This window comes from Lates calcarifer, linkage group LG13 (genome assembly GCF_001640805.2).
Source record: "Lates calcarifer isolate ASB-BC8 linkage group LG13, TLL_Latcal_v3, whole genome shotgun sequence".
NCBI classification, from domain to species: Eukaryota; Metazoa; Chordata; class Actinopteri; family Centropomidae; genus Lates; species Lates calcarifer.
The window spans coordinates 14919049-14930217 of NC_066845.1; the positions used below are offsets into that span (position 1 = coordinate 14919049).

The 11169-nt window shown below is 41.2% G+C and overlaps 1 long non-coding RNA gene across 1 annotated transcript; it reads left to right on the plus strand.

The window, feature by feature from the left end:
* Positions 1-904: 904 nt before the first annotated feature.
* Positions 905-6962, plus strand: LOC127143196 (uncharacterized). Its single transcript, XR_007814446.1, has 2 exons — positions 905-1133; positions 6220-6962. It is a non-coding gene; the product is annotated as an uncharacterized LOC127143196 (long non-coding RNA).
* The last annotated feature ends 4207 nt before the right edge of the window (positions 6963-11169 follow it).

Below are 11169 nucleotides of genomic sequence, written 5' to 3' on the forward strand. Positions count from 1 at the left end.
TTTATCTGCGAACTCTGAAGACATGTTCAGTCAACACTAATTCTGCAAATACATTCACCATCCTGTTGCTAACCTACAAAAAGAATTATGATTTTGCTATCAACCAGAATTACATATGATAAAATGTAAATCCTGTTAATTCAGCTCCTACAACAGTTTATTTTTGCCACCAAGACAAAAAAAAATGTATTTAATGAATCATAACAACATATTGTTCCTGCTATTGTGACACATTTTCTCATTATTACTAGATACCAAGAAACTCTCTTAATACATCAGGAAACTTCCATAAACAACAGCCATATGTCCAGCTATATAATAGTGTGATTATCAGAGGATACACTGTCTCTTAAAGCAGTAATGCGTCTTTCTCTCTTCTTGTTATGACAACAACATACAAGCTTATGATGTGACAACAAAAAAGGTTTGTTTTACTGAGATTTTGCGAAACAACAGAAATGTTTCATGGTATAACAAGATAAAATGATATTTTATCATAACGGGAAAGGTTTGGGGCAAAATGTCATAAAAGCAGGATTCATAGTGGTAGTAATAATGTAAGCTGCAAACCCTCAAAATCCAACAACTCACAGGGTTCACACACAAAAAATCACAACTTGCATAATTTAGTTTTTGGTAACAAGCTGGCATATTCTGTTTATGCTTCATCTCTTTATTACTGTCTTTAGAGAGCAGAGCAGTTTAATTGCCAGATAAACAAAATAGCTACAGTGAAATAGCAAAACAGTCGGTTTGCACTATTCTCTGACACCGACTGTACTGAGCGTCTCTGATTCCCTCTCACGCTGTAGCCCTTCCTTCTTAGCGAAGACCGTAACAACACTGCTCTGACTGCATGAATGTAACTGAATAGCCTGGAGGACAGGGTGTTGAGGTGCTGTCGAGCCAGGCAGTTAGCGCCAGAGTTGAGGTGGTGCAGCTAGCACTCTGACCACCTCTGCGGAAGCAGGTCAGTGTTGGCAGGCCTTTGGAGTTCAACACAGCAAACCACAGAGGCTGCTGATCTGTGACTGCACAGAGCGAGAGCTGAACAGCAGGTGGAGGCATGGCCTGTATTCACTGCTAGTAGAGCTGCTGTCCAACCTGCAGAAGCCAAATATGTGTCAGGTCAGGTGGGTTTCAGTCTGTAAAATGAGTGTGTGGAGGAAAACTGAAATTAATTGCAAAGTTCCTTTTATCAGTTGCAGATCTGTAGATGCAGATCTTTTTCAGTCTGAAAAATAAGAATGAGTACTTATGTGCTACTGTCTCTGCTTTTTAATCATTGCTGCATGTGTGGAGCAGAATGGCGGCAGAAATAATGAGCGTCAAATATAAATAAATACTACAATTACTTTAATAATATCAGATGAACTTTTCCTCAAGTTTAATCAAACATCTTAATGTCTTGTGTTTATTTTATCGGGACACCAGTGGAGCGTGTCCCCTAAGAATCTCGCTACCGCTCTGCTTTTCTGTCAGCCACAAACTGGAAACATTGGTTCTCTCCGCTACAAAATTTCATCCTTTTTAAATTAAACCTACAAAAGGACCCTGAACCCATACACTTGAAAAATATACAGACATGTTATCCTTTGCATTCAAAAATACACATACTATCAGTGAATGTTTGGAAAGAGGTGAGGGAAGAGAAGAAAAAAAAGGAAAGGGAGCAGACTTTCTCATATTGACTCAGCGGGCGCTACGCCACGCAATTAGTCCAAACTACGAAGAGAGGGGGAGAGGCGGGGAAGAGTGAGATAACCCAAAAAATAAAAAGCTGTCTGTGGAAAATTTGGAGCACTTCCCAAAATACACAAACTTTCCCGACGAGCACATTTCTTAGGTATGCTGTAATCTCATATGGCTGGCCTTTTCTGAGCCCCTCCGTGAGACTTCTCTCTCCTCTCCGCTCAGCTTTCCAAGCTCCCCAGCCCCCAGACCTCACCAGTCTACTTCACAGTCTGGCCTAGTCTCAGGCCCCCAGCCCCTGCCTCCACAAAATCCCCTTCCAAAACCCACTGTCCACACATGGCAATCATTAGGCAACTCTCTTAAAGAGCAACACTATACCACCAATTGCAGCCTTGCATGAAATTTTGATCACTTAAACCCATCTTAAAGAGGCAGCAGCCACTTTCTGCTCCACAACCTCCTTTTTCTCTCTCTCCATGAATGGTAATGCACTTACCTCTCAATGGTAACCCCCACTCTCCCTCATTGTACCAGCCCAACAAAGCCAAATGAGGCTTGTAGCCACTTATGAGAAGCAGCACCATTAAGGGACACTCTTTAAATAAACCTCATGAAGAAAAAAGAAAAGAAATACAATGCTTTGTGATTATGTATCGGTTAGTTAAAGGGTATTTTCTGCTGCATTTGCTTCCCATGTAGTGAAATACAAACAAAAAAGAGCCGTTCCTGGTGCAGAGGAGGCGACTTTTTTGCACAAATCATGCTTCAAAAAACTAATCACTACTTTCAGGACTTTGTCAGACTACTGTATCGTGTTATTCTCTGGAAAGAATAGCACACAGCTAAGTGAGTAACAATGGAATTGCGGCTATAGGGCTAAATCGGGCCTTCAGAGGAAGGTGGAGAGAAGAGAGCAACAGCCAAAAACCCTGCTGGGCTAACTCGTAAACAATGATTAAGGCACCTCAAGCGGTGGCATGCCTACTCTTTGCCACTCACCTCACACCACTGGCTAATTAGCCGGGGCTTTGCTTTTACTGCTGGCTTTAGTGTCATAAAATTAACACATTTCACAAAACAGCAGAAACAGGCTCAAACTGTGGTGAGGGTTTTAACAAGCCTCTCCTGGGTGAACTGTTTGTCTCACATAGAAGAAAGTACATAGTCCCTACAGGCCAGCAATTGCCATTTGCGGGGCAGGGGGGAAACAGAGAGGGGAGGAGAGAAAAAGAAGGGGAGAAAGAGGAGAAGAGAGAAAGGAAAGCAGAGGAAAGGAAAGCAAAAAGGGACTGGGTGAAGAGGGGGATTAGGGCTCCATGTGGAGCCGTTTATCCTGAGGAGCACAGGGAGGAGAGATAAAGCTCCGGAGGGCCCCACACGGCCCCACAGACAGACCCTGTGCCAGGGGAACAGCTTACCCTGCCTTGTGCCCAGCAGATGAATAGGATTTAAGCAAAAGTAGATTTTGCTGAACTCTTCCCCTTCCATTCATCTTCTGTCTGAAAAAAACTTTCCCCATTCTGAAGGGGAGCCACAGAGGAGACAATGCCGTGTTGTAGATGAGCCGGGGTAGAGAGGAAGACATGGCCAGTTGCTTTGGTGTTGGAAGGGTTCAACTGGCACGGCTGCCAAGATTAGGAAATACATAATAGAAAACTGATTCATAATGAAACATCCAGTGTTCATTTCATACAGAGAGTAATATGAATCAAATTATGCTTTTTTCTTTTTGTTTCCTTTTTTTGATGTACTTGCTGTAGTCTTAGTGGTGGAGCCTGGAAACAATAATTTTACCATTATTTTTTAAAAAACCCATCCAAGTCTAATTACCACACAAAATAAGCTCAGGGGAAACATGGGTTATACAAAAAGAAGATCTTAACATATTTACATATTATGGGTCTTTAAAACACAATACACACAGGAATGGTAAGAAGGCTGAGAAGGGCATCAAAAAGGGGAAAAAAAATCTAATCACTTCAGATCTACATTACACCACAGCAACACTAGCACTGGGCTTATCCCGCTTTAACCTGTTTGCAGAAGATTGCAGCACGACTCTCAGCTTTAAATCAGATATTCAGCCGTTACTTGGCCTGTTCGATTTTCCCCCACTAAATTTTTTTTTCTTGTGTGGCTGCATATTAAGAGGCACAACGTCGTTTGGAATGCTGGTTTCTATTTTTGAAATGTTCTGAAACGATGTTTGCATACATTTGCATAGCCAAGTGCAAATTGAGCCATGAATATGCAAATGCAGAGCTGATGTCTGTGGCAGCCTCCGCTCTGCCAGGTTTATAGAAGAATTCGTTTACACACACACACACACACACGCATGCACGCACCCATGCACATGCTTACACACTCGCACATGCAGATTTTCTCTCACCCCTTCCATCTCTGCATGCTCAGGGAGGACTACTTGTTTAAAACATGATTCTAAAAATCATTCATTTGCTTGTATTGCCTTATTAAGTTGGTATTTTCTGGGTGCTGTTTTTCTGTTGATGTGCTGGCCTGTATGCTTTTCCATTGCCTCATTAAGGCGTGAGATGGACTGCATGCTTGCATAAAGGTCCTCTAGCTGACACTGAGACCAGACGCCAGCTCATGCCTAGTGCAGCCGGCCCCTCAAAATAAAGTCTGACTTAATTTGTTTACTGTATCTGTGGGCACTCACTCTGCCACCCTCTTAGCCTCCCTCCCTCCCTCTCCTCCACTGTCTTTCTCCTTCTTTTAACCTCAGAGCCATTAGAGGCATTTGACATGAGAGTTTTAAATAGAATTGTTGTGAGCACAAAGTCTGCATCTGACTTAAGTTGTGGTGGTTATTGTTGGAGCTTGTGATAAAAAAAGGAATACTGGAGACACAGCGGGTACTATAAGTCATCTGGACCCTGCAGGTCCAGTAAGATGGTTCATCCAGATCTGGCTGCTCCACTTTATTTTCTGTCAGAAGCAGTTATGCTTTTAACTTTTTAGAAATCTGACAAGTAATCATTCTTCCTTACATTAGCATGCAACATTTTATTGAGCATTACTACTGTAAACAATGAGATCTGTGTGTTTAATCTTAGGCTACCTTTTTTTTTTTCATATTTTCAAATGTCTGCAGTAAGTCTCTAAGTGTGTATAAGCCTAATGAATCATTTCTTCCCCGCTTAGGTGGATTTTCAATGGCCCCCTGATTAGAGGTGGTCCAACATTTGTAATCCTCCATCCAGCCCTTAATGGCTTAAGTTGCAGTTCCTAGCTGATTGGCACCATGTCCATGCACAGTGTTATTGGATACGGGGAAAAACAACCATTTAATTAGGGAATAGGGGAAAAAAAAAAAGAAAAAAAGAAAAAAAAAAAAACAAACAAATCTTGCATTTAAGTTTTCAATTAACCCAATTAAGGGCAAATGGATGAACAGCCAGAGACACAATAGGAGCTGTGTTGCTGGCAATGCTCGCCTTTCCTGGTACACTTAGGCTTCTGTAACATCTCAGCGTTTTTTTTTTTTTTTCCTTGTGATTCTGTGCCTCCATTTCAGATCTCAGTGGGGATCCCAAACAAAGCAGACGAAATCTGCACATGTACTCCAGAGAAATTATGCTAATGAGGGGAAAACAAAAAAAGAACCTTATCATGACGCTCCATTCCCCTGAGCCCCAGATTAAAAACTCATTCATTTGTTAAATATTTGACACATCTATGCTTGAGCTTTGAGCTTAGGGATTTGCAGAGTACTTCATATCAACTTGTGTGGGAGAAAATGCCCCCCTCTGATACTGGCAGCAGACAACCTGGCACATTTACAGAAGGCCAGACAAATGCGTGCATGTGCATATGAACACAAATTCCACTGTAATGTGCTCTGAGCTGCATCTATGTAGACAATTCTTTGTTTGCACTAGCTATCTCTTCTATAGGGGTTTATTGGCTTACTACAAAAGTGTAGTCTCGAACAAGATTTTAATCTCATTATTCTAACAAAGCCAATTCATTTATCACTGTCTAGTTGCTGAACATGCAAACTACCCAGACCATATTGTGTGATGTGTTCTACCAACAGGTGTTAACCTACAGTACCACTACAGCTACATTATTAAATTCCCTCATTCCTTCATAATGGGTTGTGTCTAAATGCTGTGACTTAACATGAGCCCCTTGAATATTTAAAACACATCAGTTGCTTGTACCTCAGGTTCGCAATGTGAACTAGACACAGGACTGCACAACCATGAAGGAGGGATGAGGAGAAACACGGAAGAAGTAATGCAGCAGGGCACAAAGCCATTACGCCTACCCCGAAAATAATTCACAGGGGACAAAGCAGCTTTACGGCTTCATTCCTGGATAAGAATAAAAGGAGGGGGGGTGGGATTTTGTAAAGGGGGGGAATCAGGGACGGGTAGGGAGGGGGTGGCATAATTAGATGATCACAAACTGTACCAGCGGCTCAGTTTTCACTCTGTGGTCCAAATTACAAACCGTCATATTTTTAAAGTCATGCTGACATTCTTTCGTTCCCGGCAGCTGCCAAGAACAACCGAGGCCAGGCTTGTCTTGGCGTCTGATCAAAAAGAAGGACCCAGCTCCAGTCACACAGCAACTGAAAACATTTACACAGCTGGGACCCTCGAACCCTGAGGCCGCCCTGCCCTACTGCAAGGACCTGCGCTGGAGCAATGGGAGAGAGAGTAAGAGGAAAAGGGGGGGTGGGCAGGGGGGGAAGGACCAGGTGCTTCTGGGGAATGTAGGAGGTCCGAGGATGGAGCAAAGGATAATGACCACTATGAGCTCACTGTTACTCACCCGCTGTTCCCCTTGTCCCAAAAGTCATGTTTACCTACGCCCCCGTTTTGATGAAGGGACAAAAATACACACACAAGCATGAACACAAAACAAGGGCCTGCAAAGACATGCAAAGACATGCAAGGACAAGCGGACATTCATGCATAAATGCATGTTCGTGTTTGCACAAACTAGCTGAAAAACAGGTACTGATAAGATTGTGCTATATATCCTTTAAATCTGTATTTATGGCTGCGTGCACCCACGTGTCTGTTATGGGACGTGTTTCTGTTTGATGAGCTGTGTTTGTGTGTTTATGCAGAGATTAGAGAAGATTTCTTCACTGGATCAAGAGATACAGTCAAGAAAAAAAATCTGCATTGCACTGCAAGTAGTATATGTCCATAAACTAAATGTACATACCAGACGAGCTACACTTTTTGAGCATACATTCATAAATATACCAGATGTTTGCATTAATGCCATTTATGGAGAATTTTTCGACTCCTTCACAGATTGTTTTTCTGCGCATTGGGAAACCATCAGAATGAAATATAATATTGCTTCACTCTGGCTCTCCTCCCTCAACAGTTCAACACAGGAGGTGGACATACATACACCTGTTATGATCAGCACTGAAAAACATAGAGCTTAAATGCAAGCAAAGCAAGATTTTACCCTCTGGTTTGGTTTTATGGAAACTGTACAAATTTGATCGCTTTAGCATATGAGTGGATCCTTAAAAGCCATGCAAGGGGATGTGAACAGAACTGGATTTTGGTTCTGCCTTGAAACAGCACCTCCCTTTACCTCTACATATGAAACAATGATGGGGAGATCAGGTTAAAGTGTAGGTTTAAACACTACAACTTCTGAATCCAATCCAGGTGAGACGGAGATGGGTGAGGGGAGACCTCTGTATGAGAAACGTATGGAGAAGAAAGGTAGTGTTTAAGTGGTGGTGGTGGTGGAGAGGAGGGGGCTGAGAAGAACGATGAATCCAAGGTTGTGCTGACCCCTCCTGACCTCATCCCAGTAACTCTGAAACCCCAGAGGAACAATGACATCACTCCCTCATTCCAAGACAGAGAATCAAAGCACTGCAGTGCTGGACCATCACTCTGCGTGTACGTGCACACACACACACCAAACTATTAAACCCCATTTCTAATGTGTGTATGTGCATGTGACCATTCACCACCATGGAAACAAGAGAAAGAGTGGGTGGGAACTTCGCCTAAGTAGAACCAGACTTGATTTTCAGGCATATATGCCCACCACTTCTTTTATGCTTGATCTCCTCCTGAAAGCTACTCATGTGAAAAGTATTTCTCAGTGAAAGGTAGACGTATGAACTGACATGACCATGACCTGTCGCTTCAAACACCTTATAACTTTTTTCCCCCATATCTATGTTTCCACAGTTAATCCTATAAAAACAGGCATACAGTATGTCATGATTTACGATAGCAAAAAGTGAGAAGACTTAAATATCTCAACACTACAGACCACCAGACACCAAAGAAGTAATTTATTATCGGTCTAGGCAGTCACTATGGAGTTATTAGGCTGATATTTTACAGATCATTTTTATATTTCATGCAATTCTTTTGCTGATGTTCCTCTGCAACAGAGCAGTTCAGCACAATTGTGAAATAACAATGTATGGCAGTTTGCCATAAATGTGCATACAACAGCAGCACGTATAATGTAACATTGCTAATGTGACATGAATGAGTATCCTAGTGGGATATGAACGGGTAACCACAAAATCGCATTATTAAAAGTCATTAAAAAGACATTTGGCCACATAACATGAGTTTGTGGCCAAATGACTGAAGATGATGCTTCTTAACTTTAAATATCACTGTATCAAAAAGCTTCTTTTCTCACTCAAATGAAATATTTCATTCTGTTACACAGTTCCCCTGGCTCTATTTACTGTGACACAGTGACACAGTTAAATGGTTTAAGCAATGAACTACTAGTAAGAGAATAAGCCGGTGCCTATCACACCTGAATTGAGGGCTCACTGAATGAAGAAAGTGTGCACATCTTAATTTAAAGCAATGCAATGTAACTTTTACTGAGCAGTGGCAACAGCAGCCTCTGCAGTCACAAGTAGTAAATACAGGCCACTGACGCATTCAATTCTGTTGGGCTCTGAGTCAGAGAGGTTACAGGTACTCAAAGCAGTGTACCCCTAAAAACTAACAGCTTGTGTCCAGAAAACAAAGTCTATCAATCGCAACAAACACAAAAACAATCAAAGGGGACAGAAGGACCGAGCTTGCTTCTTCTGTATCGGACATAGTGCAAGCATTACGCACTTCTCATGGGTGATTGTAACCTACCTGCTAAACCCAAGTTACATAGTGTAAGATCAGGCATTTGCACCACAAAGTGGAAATAAAAAAGGCACCTATCTTGATCTCCCTATTACAAGATAGACACACCATTAAAATTATTTTGAAGTTGTTCTACGGTAAAATAGTTACATAATGTTGCTTTAAGCAAAGAAAGCAAAGATGTTTTATTAACTTAAAAAACAGAGCAATAAACTGAGATTAGAAAAAAACCTGTTTAAAACTGTTGAAATACAGATAATTAATTTTTGTTCAATTTCAGATTAGCTTGCTACCTCTTCATTTAAAGGAGTAGCTTGACATTTTGGGAAATAGCTTTATTTTCTTCTACTGTCTTCACGCTAAGCTAACAGGCTGCTGGCTATAATTTCATATTAATAAGACAGACTCAAATAATTCTTTGGCAAGAAATGAACGTATTTCCCAAAATGTCAGCCTATTTCTTTGTATATAAAAAAAGGCCCTGAGACCAGTAAGGTATGTATGTTAATAAAATCGCACAATCCCAGATATTCATTTTAAATTTCTTTTTTCAAATACTAGTGTTAGTGTGCCCAAAATGCACTGTACATGGTTTCATTCTCACCTTTGGTGGAGATGGGGTAGGCCTGTTACGAAGAGCCTTGAAAATGGCAACATGCTAATTGTAGTAACTATCTGATTGGTGTAATAGTGCTTTGCGAGTTATGTGGTGAGTAATAAAGTGACAGTGCGTTTAGCTCCAAATCATGCGGAAGACGCATGCTGAGCTGTCTGACGCTGGCAGAAAGGACTGCTCAATTAGGGAGCAGATTTAAGATGAGAGCGTTGATTCCCCAGCCCAATTAATTAGCACTAGAAGAGAGGAGAGGCAGCCAGTGAGCAGAGGAGAGATTTAGCCAGGAAGTGCCCACCAGGGACTCGCTCTCCTGCTCCTACCTCCTCACCCTTACTCTATTCCATGCTCTATTTCCCTCCTTCTCCTGCTCATTCTTTTATTCTTACACTCTGCTCCTTTGACTCCTAGTTCACCTTATGCTCTCCCTCTGTCATTAACAGTCTTGTAGAGGTCCTAGACACCAGTATAATAGTCTGCTTTTGATAACACAACCGTTGCACCTAGTCCAATTTGTGGGTATTACAAATTCACTGTGAATTGTCCTCATTAGATCATTTCTTAGGGAAAAAAACAATGCTGCCTCAAAGTAGAACAGGTTTCAGTGAATCTACAGCAATAAAAGCCTCCTTTAAATCTTCTCAGTGACTCTTACCCCTCAGTCATTGCCCATCATTGCAAACACATGTGATGCAACCAAACCTTGTTAAAGCTCACAGAACTTTTAGTTTAAGTTCTAGTCAAGATCTAAAGGCTCCCAAAGATATTATATGGCCAAATTCCATGGAAATGTGTATAAAACCATGCAAAAGACATCTGTAAATTTCCATCTGATGTCATGGCATCTTGGATTGCCTGAACGTAAGATGACTTACACCCCTAAATATTTCACACAATATAAGCATATGGGTCATGCTTCAATGGAGAGCTGGCACAAGCGGATACAGAATATATGTATATGTTTAACTGACCACAGTTAGCTGTTAGCACAGATAGCTGTTTCAACTATCTGGCAACACTTAAACCCGCAGTAACTGATTTTTTTGGCCTTAAAATTGATATGGCAAACGTGTAAGCAAAGAGTGGCTAATTTATACATCTAGCAGATAGAGAGCAACATTAGGATTCATTTGGAGTCTGTCTATCTGATGAATGTTAAGGCTAAGATCCACTCTACTTTTAGCTCAGTTTTACGGTCCACCATCTCCAGAGGGAACTATCTGACTCTTAACTTGCTAAATTTTTCATTACATTCACTAGCTAGTTGCTAACTATGATGCTTGTGCCATTTGGTTCTGGACAGGTAATGTAAAGTATCTTTTAGCTCAACACAGCTGCCTTCTACATATGAGAAATACACTGATAAGTGCGGTTAAAGAGAACCAAAACAATAAAGTTGCTGGCTATAAAACCAAAACAATGAGTAGAAAGTGTTTTAAAGCTCCCAATACACAGACATTTGATCCATTGTTAATGTAAGAATATTGGTTATAACAGCTTTAAGGGGAACACAGGGAGCAATGAGGTTCATGTGTTTACTAGACCAAAAGAATGGGCACCTAATGCCAAGGAGATACTGTGGAATTTCCTCATCTTTAAATGCTTTAAACTGAGCCTATGCCATACCCCTAATCATATGAAAAACAATTCCCTCACTTACTATATGTACAATGTAGTGGTACAACACAATTAATGGTTATTCTAAAGTCATTCATGTCTGTATTGTCAGAG